General features: G+C 34.1%; 1 pseudogene; it reads right to left on the reverse strand.

Moving 5' to 3' along the window:
• Nucleotides 1-10,131: 10,131 nt before the first annotated feature.
• On the reverse strand, nucleotides 10,132-12,332 carry LOC149576499 (ribulose bisphosphate carboxylase/oxygenase activase 2, chloroplastic pseudogene; annotated as a pseudogene).
• Nucleotides 12,333-12,778: the final 446 nt, after the last annotated feature.

Raw genomic sequence — 12,778 nt, forward strand, 5'->3', positions numbered from 1 at the left:
AAGGAACTCTATTTGATCTCTATGGAAGGCCTTTCTTTCCCTCTAAACAAATTTCAATAGATTCTACTCTTGCATTTATCTTTGATCAAAATGTATCCTGCTGGGAGTTGCTTGAGAAAAATATAGAGGAGCTGCATCTAGAGAAATATATTTAGCTACATCTAGTTGACTTTCCTCATATTCAACTACATCTAATTCACTTAGATACTGGAGCTCAAATATAGAGGATTGGGAGCCGCTCAAGAAAAATATAGAGGAGATGCATTTTTCTTATATAGAGAAAAATATCATTTACTTCTGTTGGGCATCATGGTTTTTTTTTCTGATCCTTCTCCTTGCTTAAGTTTCAATTTTTGCTTGTTCTTTTGTATCTAGATCTTCTATTCGAGTTTCTAACTTCCTTGAATTTAGGTTTTAATGTGTGGATTGGTTGGAATTCCTCCATCAAATGATGTATTACCACAATCTCCAATGCATACAAAGTGTCTTGCTACCCTAAAAAAGGTCTCTAATCTACTTCTTACTCATCTTGGATTAGGTTTGGAGATGATTGATACACTCCTGAATGAGTATTTCCAAGTTATTTATTTGCTTGTTCTTAACTTAAGAGCTCTTTTATTTTTTTTGGGCATAATTGGTTGCAAATAGTGCGTAAACAATTGGTAGCAAGTGCTAAGAAAAGCATCGAGCAACAAGAAACTTTGACAGAGATTTATGGAAATATGCAATACATTTTTCAACAAATAGAAATGAACAATGCCCTTCCACTAACAACATCTATATGTTAAACTAACTTCAAAACATTTCATCTTACATTTTATGGGCAATGCTTAGTTATTCTTACCTTCCAAGACATTGATACTACCAAATTTTTGAAACGAATCAGTTCATAAGTTGGACGTAATTTTCCATCTAATTGTCAAGAGCACTACAAAATGTTTTATAATGCTTTTACTTATATTTGATGTTACTACCATCTCTATATTGGCATGTAATTGGAATATCTTAATAGAACAAGTAATCTCCTATTCACATAAATTGAAAGTCCTTTTATTTTCTATTTTACTCTGTAGTCACTGAAACGTTTGAAGCTAGACATGGAAGCAAATGGGCATGCTTTTGATCCTAAAAACCATATTGACAAGTTGCTTCCAGTCAGAGTCAAAGAGCAACGGATGAGCAATTTGATGTAGTCCATTCTTATGGGCACTTGTGTGAGTATCATGCCTCTTATTAAAAAGATTCTCACATTGGTTTTATGGGGCTACTTTTCTTACATGGCAATAGAAAGCTTGCCCAGTAATCAATTTTGGGAGAGATTCCTTTTATTATTCATTGCTCCATCAAGGAGATATAAGTGAGCTTAAATATATTTCATTTGTTGCTCTTTCCTTTTGTTTATTTCTCTAGGTTCTTCCTATTGTCTTAATATATGAAAATCTAATTCATAAAAGGTTTGTTGGTTTGAAGGAAGATTGAAACTTATTACCCAAATCAATTCCTCTTGAAAGTTTTTGAACTATTCATTAAACATAGTAAATAGGGCCAAAGAACTAAACCTTTTGAAATGATAATCTTTCCTTGTAGGGTGCTTGAGGATGTGCATGCATCATTTCTTGAAAAAGTGCCATTCAAGATCATTGCTATATTTACATTGTTGCAATGTATTTACTTACTGATATGCTTTGGTATTACATGGATACCAATAGCAGGAATACTTTTCCCTTTTCCATTCTTTGGTATTTTATCAATTAGAAGTATATCCTTGCAAAGCTATTTGAGCTCTAGTATCTAAGTGAATTAGATGTCGCTAAATACAAGGAAAGTGATTAGGAGCTGCTCGAGAAAAATATAGAGGAGCTCTTATCGAGAAAGTGATATGTGGATTGGGAGCTGCTCGAGATAAATATAAAGTAGCTCTTATCAAGTCTGGTCTAGATGCAAATGATTTATGTTGGAAGATAATTTAGCGCAATGCCAAAAAAGCTGTTGGAGAGAATAGCCACATATACACCAAAAAATTCTACAGCTCTCTCATGCTTTATCAATTTTTGTAGGCCATAGCCCCGATGTTTCAGCATTCAACACGTACATAGTTAAAACAAAGGTTAAGCAAGAGCCTAAGGGTTTTGAGTACTTCCAAGACTGGGAAAGCATATCTCATACGTTGGAAGGAAAGGAATTCAACATTGAAAAATATAGCTTTCTAGTCAAGGAATTGGCTAACATTATTACAAATGTTTCTCCAGGGTTTCTTTAACTACTGCTAATCCTAAAAAAGGATAAGGAGATGTCCATGACAAAAAAGGTGACCGATACGCTCGTGAGAATTATAAGCTATTGTAAACCAAACAGTAAAATTTTGTAGTCTTTATTTCCTATTATGTTTTATGGTATATTGCAAGTGCCACAAATGACAGTAGAGAGAAAAGAAATGAACAACCTAATTAAGGCACTAAATTCATTTGGTTCAAGTTTACATATGGCTTAAAGTTCCAGATTCTTATATTTCTATATTTTATATCAAATTTTGCAGGTGACATTCAGTGACCTTGAGTACAATATTGTGGGCTTTCTTAGTTTAGGTCAATTTGACCTCCCGATCTCCTTTCTTGGTTCCCTTGTTTGTGAAGGGCATTTTCTTGTTGTATGGGTAATGATTTTGGTGTCATGTTGTTGAAGGACTATGTTAGGATTTCAACCGCCTCTTTGTAAATCATTATTGAAGGATCAAAGAAATATGTGGAAAAGGAAAAGTATGTGGTAGTCAGCCACATGAATGATGATCAAAACCTTAATCTAGGAGGACAAGGTAAGCCCTCTTTAGCTACTCCCCTTGTTGTTCCTAATGAAGACTTGTCCACTTATGTTTGAAAGGGATAGACTTAGGGATGTGGCTATGTTTAAGTCTTGATTTTCTAAGTACATCCAATGAATTTTTAAGTCAGCAGTTGCTCTGTAATTCATTCTTATCACTATTTATGACATTATATTATAAGTTTGGATGAACATTTGTATTGAGCTCTTGTGATCTAATACAGTGCCCATTCTTGATCAGGATCATTTCATTACAAGTTTCATAGATACCCACTTTTTCCTTTCTAGCTTATACAATTTGATATGAGATAAAAGAATTAATTGTCTGGCTCTTGTGTTTGAAGTATAAATTTGGTCTCTGTAAATTATCAACTTCTGTAAATTTGAATCTTGTAAGGGTTTGGGTGAAATATGAATCTATCTATGTAAGTATTGAATCTTGTAAGGGTTTGGGTGAAATATGAACCTATCTATGTAAGTATTGAATTTGGTGCTCAATTTTAGAGTTAATTTATTTGAGATCCTTGGAAGCATTTTTATTGATCAAGAACTTGAAATAGATTGTTGTTCAACTTTAATAAGTCAGATAATTCAGCCTTGTGTTATTTTGACAGGTAGTCAAACACTTTACTTTGAAATCAAGGACTTTTATGAAGGCATGAATATGAAAATAAGGTGGGAAATGCCTATGTTGCTTGTTTAATGGAAAGCATTGAATAAAGTGATGGAAATGGAGAAGCATGTAAGTTCTTTTTTTAATAATCAACCCTATTCTGACTACATTTGTTGATTTAAATGAAGAAATCATTTTGTAGTTTCATATACTTTTCCTTGTACTTATAGGTACATCACATGCCAAAAACTAGAGGATTGTGCTTGGCAGAAGAGAAAATGTTCGGCATTGTAAGAATTTCATGTTGACATCTTAGAGTTAAATTAACTAGGAAGGCATTGGTTCCCTTTCTATTAAATTTTTAACTAAACTACATGATGACTTGTTTTCTATTATTCATGGCTAGATTTTAAGAAGGCGAAGGATTGGAGGGCATTGCATGTTCAACCTATTTAGTACACCTCGAAGGTTGATTCGAACAAGTGAAGTCACAACCATTCTTATCCTGTATGGTCTTCCTAGGTCATGATTGTAAAGCAAGCCTCCAGTCTTATTTTCTTTCATTTTCTGATTCAACACATATGAAAGTTATTCAACTCAATTTTCTATTATCAAACTAAACCAAACCTCTATCCCTCCCAACCCCTTGGCCAATCTCTTTTTCTATACATTCAGTATGTGAAGAACAACTATGTTTACTATCAGTAATACTAGAAAAAATTTGTGTTTTGATTCCCCTCTTTTCATCTTCTCTAATTATGGCCATCTTTTGACATGCAGATTATTATCAGGTTCAATTCTGGCTCACAAGTTGATGCATGGATGGTTGCATCTCAATGGTATTATCTCTGCTTCTCTAATATAAAATAAATTTTGTTTATTCTAAGTATTAATACTATCTTTCTCTCCTCTTTGAAGGAACCTATAAAAAATGCAAGCAAGGTATCTGATTATGTGCATACATATCCTCAAGCTCAATGGTTGTTCCTCTAGTTTATTATTGATGAAATCATTCCTTCTTGAAGGGCACTTATATCATGATCAGATGATTTGTTTTTAAATAGGTAATAGACGAAAGCCTAGATTAATAATTTTAATGTGTTAAGCTTGAATAGACTCAAACCCAAAACCTCCCACATGAGAGACACAAGTTACCATTGTGCTGTAGGCTCTTGCTTGTAACCAGATGATTATTACTAAATAAATGTCAGGTATTTTAAACATCAAAGTCCAGTGAATCTACCTCACCTCTTGAATCCGTGAGTCAAATACTGGCAATGTGATGTAGATGCCCCTGCTTGTAAATTAGCTTCATCTTCTGCTTTATCTCCCATCCTCTCTCTTTTGCAATGAGTTTTATAGTAGGGTGTGAGCCTTCAAATCATTAACATTTTTGAAGGATCCTTTAGTGAAGAGTCCATTATTAAAAATTTAGGATGTTTTAGTGGGTTGGAGTTTAGTATATCAACCTTACCTCCTGATTCTATGAGTCAAAAATACAAAGCAGTGCCTCCTACTAGAAAATGGCCTTATCCCTCTCTTTTTCTCCTTTCATTATCTCCATCGTTCTACCTTTTCTAATGTCAAATCAGAAAAGTAACAAGTTTAGGGTTTAAGGTTTTTATAGTATGTGGGAGCCATGCATTTATCATCACTTTTGAAGGACCAATTTGTGCACCTCTTGACTATCAAGAAACTTAGAGTATTTCAAAAGATCAGAGTTCAATAAATTTACCCAGCTCTTAGTTCGTTGGGTCAAATACAAATAGTGTGATAGCTGACCTCCTACCTAAAATACCATTTTCATCTTCCCTTCTTTCCCAATATGGAATTAGCATAACGATAGACTTAACTATTTATTGGTTTGTATGGGCCTTGGTGGGCTTCCTTTAAGCATTTTCATTAATCTTTTGTAAAAATAGAATATAGTGTGTGCTTTCTCCTTCTAATGATGTTGTACATGGACTAAGGGCTCAAGGCTTCTCTTTCCAGCAATCTCTACTGTTATTTTGGAATGAACACTCAAAATGTTTTCATTTATTCAGGCAATCCCATGAGGGAGTCCCATTTGACCTAACTCTAGCTCCACACCATAAAACTATGAAGATTGGCACCAAAATTTATACACTAGAAAATAATCTTGAAAAGAAAAATTAGTATATTTATTCGATAAAGGAAGATTACATTAGTTTCAAAGAGATCATTGAATAAGAGGGTAATTTTATGAATGATTATGTACCTTTTTGTACAACCATCTAAGATCACTTACAATCTCCATTTTTGAACTGCACCCCCTTTTAAGGCCCCAATGACTAATTTGGAATTCCCATTAATCTAGAGCTTTCTCCACCTATTTTCTCTAGTATCATTAATCCCCATAGAAGCTAGGGCCCTAGCCTCAACCAAGTTGTTAGTGTCTATTTTGAAGTCCTGAGCATATAGACCTAGTGGCTTTCCCCATGGATCTTTAAAACTTTGCCACCTATAGCTTTTCCAGGATTCCCTTTAGCAGCTCCATTGAATTTCAGCTTCATCCACCTATGCTCTGGCTTTTCCTACTTATATGTCTTATTGCTGCCATTGGTCAGAGAGGGAGCCATCATGAAGCCCCTAAAATTGGTCCACGAGTCTGCCCAACCCAATTCTCCTTCCTCTACATTCTAATCATCTTTCTTATGAATCCCTACAAATGCTTTAATGGTGTTAACCACCCTATCCCATTTCCTATCAAAATTCACCTCTTTGCCTTAATTGAGTTCCTTTCAAGCCAAAGATTCCCCACAATGATTTTCGCAGCCACATTCTACATTATTTTTAGGCCCAAACTAGCGGAATTGGTATCCCACAACTCCAAAATTTTGGCCACATTTTTCTGAATCACCCCACTTGAATGCCCATTTAGCCCAGAAATGGCTCCAAATTTGCCATGTGACATTGCAATGAAGGAAAAGGTGATCACTATTTTCTGCTTGAAATTTACACAACACATCTGGAAGGGCCTATCTTGCCCAATACCTAAAGTCTATTCCAATTTAGGGTTCTTTTTCAAACCATCCATAAAAAACATTTATATTAGTTTTGCAGAACTTTTTCCAGATCATTGGATTTCCTTTGGAGCCAGCATTAGAGAAATATTTGATAAAGTGTCCTTGATCATCTCCATACCACTGTCCTCATTCACCTCCCCCACTAGAGGCCACTTGGCCAAGCTCTCTCCTCAATCTCATCACATGCAAATTGTAATTCAGCAATAGCTACTTTTAGCCTTTTCCAATACCTATTTGGAGGGAGCCTTACAATGGAGTCCTCAACCCGAGTCCCCTCAACTTCCTTAAAATATGTCATCAGGGGGAAAAAAAATTGGTGCTCATTGAAAGCCCTATCTTCCATCCATTGGTCATCCAAAATTTAGTCTTGTCACCTCTACCCCATCTCCATTTCATATCCAGACTCAAGAACTTGCAATAGTTTCAGAGAAAATTTTAAATACTTGAACCTCTAGGCACCTTAAAAATGAACAAATTTTCGACATTGTTCATCAAACAGTTAGTCTATATGACTTGGCTTCACAACTTATCTTTTTCATGATAGACCCTCCATAGTAATCTAATTCCCAATGCCTAATTCATATCCTTGTACTTTCTAATTTCTAAATGACCTTGCACATTCAACTTGCAAGCATTGCATATTTGAATGGCTCATAGGACCATCTTAGATGACCTTATTGTACCTTCTCGTATAACCATATGTATCCTATCCATACAAGACGGACATGTGTTGAATTGGCACCCTAAATCTACATTGTAGTCCTTTGAGTCATGTAGGTGTCTTGGATAAAGAGCTCACTTAGCCTACCAGTTGGTCTTAGTTGTTTGCTCTTTCCATTTCTATACCCTAGATATCTTTACCATCTTGTATCATTGAGTTATTTCATTAATGATTAGTTAGCATCATAGTTAGGATCATTTTTTTTAATCTAACCAAATCTACCTAGTTTGTTAGAATAATATTATAAGTGAGGTGGTGTTGGGCCATTTGTCAAATTGAGTTTTTTGTGCAATAGATTTGATTTCCCCTCTTATTTCTAATTTTCCACTTATGTACTTGTCATTGTGTCTTAAGCTATTGTAGATCCATGATCCATCCCCTAGTCCAACTGTTTCAGCAACACGAAAGAAACATAAAATAGCTCATGTGTTTCCATCTCTACCAATGCCACCACATTCAACGATGCATCCTTTGACAACTACTACAATAGCACAACCTTCATCATCAGCAAAAAGAGGAGCTTCTCTTGGAAAATATGTATGTTTTTTGCATACTTGGGAAAGGAATATTTTTAAACTCTAAGAAGTGATAACTGTACCGGCATAATAATGTTCATTTGATTGAGTTTATATTTATGGCATCAAATATCTTTGAGGCTTTGTAGCAATATCTCTTATCAGCTCAATGTAGAAAATTGTGTGACCAAATTCATGTAAGGTTATGCAGATAACAAAAAATCTTACAGATAATTTAGTGTCTTGCTAGCAATGCCATCTTGAATTGTGGGCATGCTCTTTTTGGTTGAATATAGGCGGCTCCTATAAACATTCTTGTAGGTTCTCAAGTATGGGTGATGTACTGGATCGTAGCTATCCAACATGTGCTATACATATCTATTGGGAGCTAAACTAGGTCTGAACTTGAGATTTGGGCAGCAATATTGATAGGCAACTCATTTTTATCATTGTTTGATGCCATATTTGCACCATGGATGTATTATTGGCTGAGCATTCATAGATATGTTGTATTTGCATCATCTTTCAGTACTGAAATATAAGTTAAATCTTAATATTGTTGCTGAGAGCATCATATACATACATACCTACATACATACATACATGTATACAACTACAAAAACTTCAAAAAAGGTGGGACAAACTAGGATAGACCCATACAAGAAACAAAGTCTTTAAGTCCTTGCAAGACCCTAGATGTTTGGGACATCATTCTGATCTAGGGAACGTGCTCCCTTGAAACACTGGTAGAATTGGATAGTGTTTTATTTCATCAATTTTCCATTCTACTTTATTAGAGTTCTCATATTTATTATTTTTTGCTTTTTGAGAGAATTTGAATTTAGAATTTAGAATTATTTTAGTATAAAATCTACAAGACTTTCTTTGCACATGTCCTTTGTAGTTCATGTCACTTCTTGTGACCAATCACAACAGTGTCAACTAGTTATTAGGTATAGAGAACATTAACAAGTTTACAAATAAATTTTGTATTGCATAAAAGTAAAGAGTGGATAGGAATTGTGTTGGTGAGAAATGCAAATTGTAGAAATCATAACAGACTTTTGAGGATTTGACTTTCACCCATGGTGGATCAATACCAACATCTAGGTAGGTGGTTTTCGCTTGGCAGTGTTGCTAATAGCTTCCTTAAATTGTTATGTTCTTGGAGGCTCAAGATTTATGCTGAAGGAAATAACTGGTAGAGAAATTTCACCCTACCAGTTTAGTTCTTCCTCAAACTGCTAAATTTTAGGAACCTTTTTTTAACATTATAGTACATATATGAATTGTAATAATTAGTGGCTCTTCAAATGACATTTTTTTATTGCAGATTTTATATTTATCTGCTTTCACATTTGCCAAATTTAACTTGAGGCAATACTAGCTTTATATAGTGTGTTTTATCAAACAGGCGAGGTTGAATATGTTTCCTAACTGTTGGGTGTCTACATGACTATATCTCATTGAAATGAAATATTGGAAGCACTTTGATGATTGGCAAGTGACAACTCCTAAATTATTTAAAACTTCTTTAATTTGAATGTAAAATGAGAATATCTCTTCTAGATTCTATAACTTATCCCCATGTTCTTCACTTCAGGGCTGCCTGCTATCATTGCAAAGAAAATGATGCAGAGTGCTGGATTAGATTCTACATTTCTTCCATTGGTAGCTAGAACTATAAGAAGTGCTAAGTTTTCTCAGAGTGCAAGTGCTACTGATGGTGCTGATTTCATAGTGCTTGTCATTAAGAACAAAGAGGATGCAAATATATTGGTTGATAGTGTTTGTCAAGTCATTACCATACCAATATTTGTCATGCTTAACTCAATTAAGTTGAGCACTATGGTTGGCTTAATTTCTAGGTTGGGAAAAGTAGGTGCAAGTGGATTGGTTTTCTCAGTAGTAGATGTAGAATACTTTGGAGTTGACATCCTTAAAAAAGTGAGACCATTACTTTTTAGTACACAATCTGTCAAGGATGATAAAGAAAATGGTGAAACTGATATCCCGTGGATGAAAATAGAAAATGATAGTCTGAGCAGTGATTTAACAAAAGCTATGCAAAATGTAAAGAGTTTAGATCTAAAGTTCAAAGAGCTTTTAGATGAGGAATGTTGCTTTCTGTTGAATATGATCAATGTTATTTATGAAGTTGCCCCATAGGTATATCTGTTAATTCTGGTTCTATTTTCTTTTCTATTTACCAACATCAATGTAGTTATTTTCAAATTATGCTTGAAAGAGCCTCATGGCACTCACGTGACAAAAAACATACTTTAAATATGTGTCTCAATTTTCTTCTCTTTGTGTGCTTATTTATAGATGTAGGAGATTTAAATTCTTGTGGATGCAGTTGCCCAGCTGGATAAATTGTTTTTGCTGGTTGTAGTGGTAATTTTTTGCTAAATTAGGCTAGAACCAATGTCTTAACTTCATTCTTGTAAATACAGATTCTTGACCAAAAGACACAAGGTGAGACAAGCTTGAAGTCATTACAAATAATAAGATTTTAAGGTGGTTCTTACCTATTGACTGACCAAGGAACATATCTACTAAATTAGCTATTGCATTAAGGTGCACATTATCTGCCTTGAAAATTCCTCTACAAATACCAATGAGGTCGTCTTAGGTAGGTGCCCAATAGAACTTTTCCATCCATCCATCTCTAATTAAAGGTTCATATAAAGTAGAAAAGTCATTTCCTGTAATGATAATTGGTACTCGAGGATTCTTAACTTTGTTATATTGGCTTGGTAGTTGAAAATTTGTAGGATTGTCTGCAATGTTCATGAGAGTTGCATTCACCATTTGATTATTGACCATGTACTATGTAGTTCCACCCATTCTACCAGCACCTGCATGACAATCGTTTATGAAGAGGGCACACATCTTTCCTTTCTTTATTATATTAGAAGCCTCCCTATATCTCTGCCTAATAAGTTTGGCAGGTTTACCTACATTTCCACTCTCCAATTCTCCTACACTCATCATAATGGGACTGCATTGAACAAAAAAATAAGCAATTTTTAAATAAGAGAAGTTTTGAAATTGGATTCAACCCCAATAATTCCCTCCTATCAAATATTTTCAAAACTTGTGGCCCTCATTAGATGAGTGAATATAATGGATCAAATTGGTAGTAGTTGAATTTTCTTTCTTGTGTCAGACAACTTCAAATACATTTGAAGACTCATGGTTTTTGTTGGCTGCAGAATATTTTTTTCAGTGGCTATCCTCCAACAAGTCTAATCGGTTCTAGCATAAATTTGGTTGCACTGAAGCCTAAATTCAATAAGCTTCTTGGTATTAATGAATCCAATTCTAATGAAAGTGAAAATTCTTCTAAAATTCAAAATCCCCATTGAGTGGAATGTTGTATAAAGTCATATTACTTGTACAAAAGTTCTCCTTGGGATAGTAGGTGATATAGAATCTATGGTACTACTTTGTGAGGTTGAATTTGATATGGTAGTAAAATTTATTTTGTCTTTTAAAGCAATATTAAAAACATAAGAAATTGTAAATGAGTTTACTTAAAATTTCTAATTTACCAAAGGGTTGTAGTTTACTTGGTTGAACACATTTGATGAAGATGATGGTAAGAAGAGATAATGGCATCCACCAAGATTCAGTCCTCCAAAAAAGAAAATTGTTTAACTTGTAGATAACTACCAATAGTTTCTTATCAATTAACCATTGCAATTATGTTGCTAGTTCATAATAACCTAAGAAGAAATGTCTCCATTAAAAAAATATTTTAAAATTCCCTAGTTTAAAAGTTAGAAAATATAGAATTGGTTTAACTTTTTTCATGATAATAGTTATATTCAATCTCAGACTTTCCTGAGAAAAGTGTGTAATAATTGGAGCTTTTCATTTTGCACTTGTAGTGACTTTCTCATACGTAACTAGAAGGGTGTAGACTTCTCTATGCTACCAACCTATAAAGAGCTCATTGAAGCTTTCAGACTTACGATTTGGATGCACAGGTTTGTTTATACTATTTTTTCTTATTGTTTTCCATTGGTATCTTATCTTAAATTGTTTATACTTTTATCCTATTATTATCTTAAATGGTTATAACTCATTTCCTCCTGATCTCTATAAAATTCCTCCTTGCAAATAGACTCCATTAGTGACAATTGTCATAACATTCCATTGTTTCTTATATTATAGAGTTTGAAAAAATATGGAAGATACAGGTTATAGTTTTTTTTGCAAAATTAATGCTCTTCATATATCATTGTAAAATAAAAACTTTCCTTACTCTAAAAAAAGCAGTAGATAATGCGGCAGAGCTATTAAAATTAGTGAATGTCATCAAATATTACTTTCTTACGAATGCACTACATACTCCAGACCTGTGGCTCAAAAAATAGTGGTAGATAGCCAAATATCAGACAACCACTTTAGGAAAACCATAGTCCAGTTTCTTTAGCCTGCTGACCAACAATATACAAATTATTTTCTTTATAATAGGATCCTCCAATATCATCAAAAAATGATACATTTCCTATAGTTGCAGTAAGAATTGCACTATATCCTAATGGTGTTGTGGTATAGTTACCGTAACTTGCAAGAATGCCAATATGGGGAGAGTTCCCAATAGCCATCCTTGGCTTATACTATGATGACATAGAGAATTTCACACTAGTAGCTACTGGTGGATATGACCTACTAGTAGGAAGTTGTGTAAAACCACTATTGCCTCCTAAATTGTGCATTTTTAGGATGGCACATACACATATGGAATATATGGATGGTATAGGATATAGCTAGGAGGATAGTGTTGAATATTTATACTAGCAGGTTGATGAAAGAGAAGCATGGTCTACTATGCCAATGGTATTGTTATTTGCACAATTCTACTTGTTTGGGTTGCTAAAGCTAGGGACCTAAATTAGAGAGTACCAAAGAGTTTCCACACTCTTGTGATGATGACCCGTTCTAACTAGATACAATTGTAAGATTCCCATTGTACTTGGTAGCAACAACAAATCCAAGAAATGTACAAAAACTAATATCTCCATCAGAACTAGGTCTCATTATTGGAGTATAA

The sequence above is a fragment of the Cupressus sempervirens genome, chromosome 1 (assembly GCF_028749045.1).
Source record: "Cupressus sempervirens isolate cs-2001-9-10 chromosome 1, ASM2874904v1, whole genome shotgun sequence".
Classification (NCBI taxonomy): Eukaryota; Viridiplantae; Streptophyta; class Pinopsida; order Cupressales; family Cupressaceae; genus Cupressus; species Cupressus sempervirens.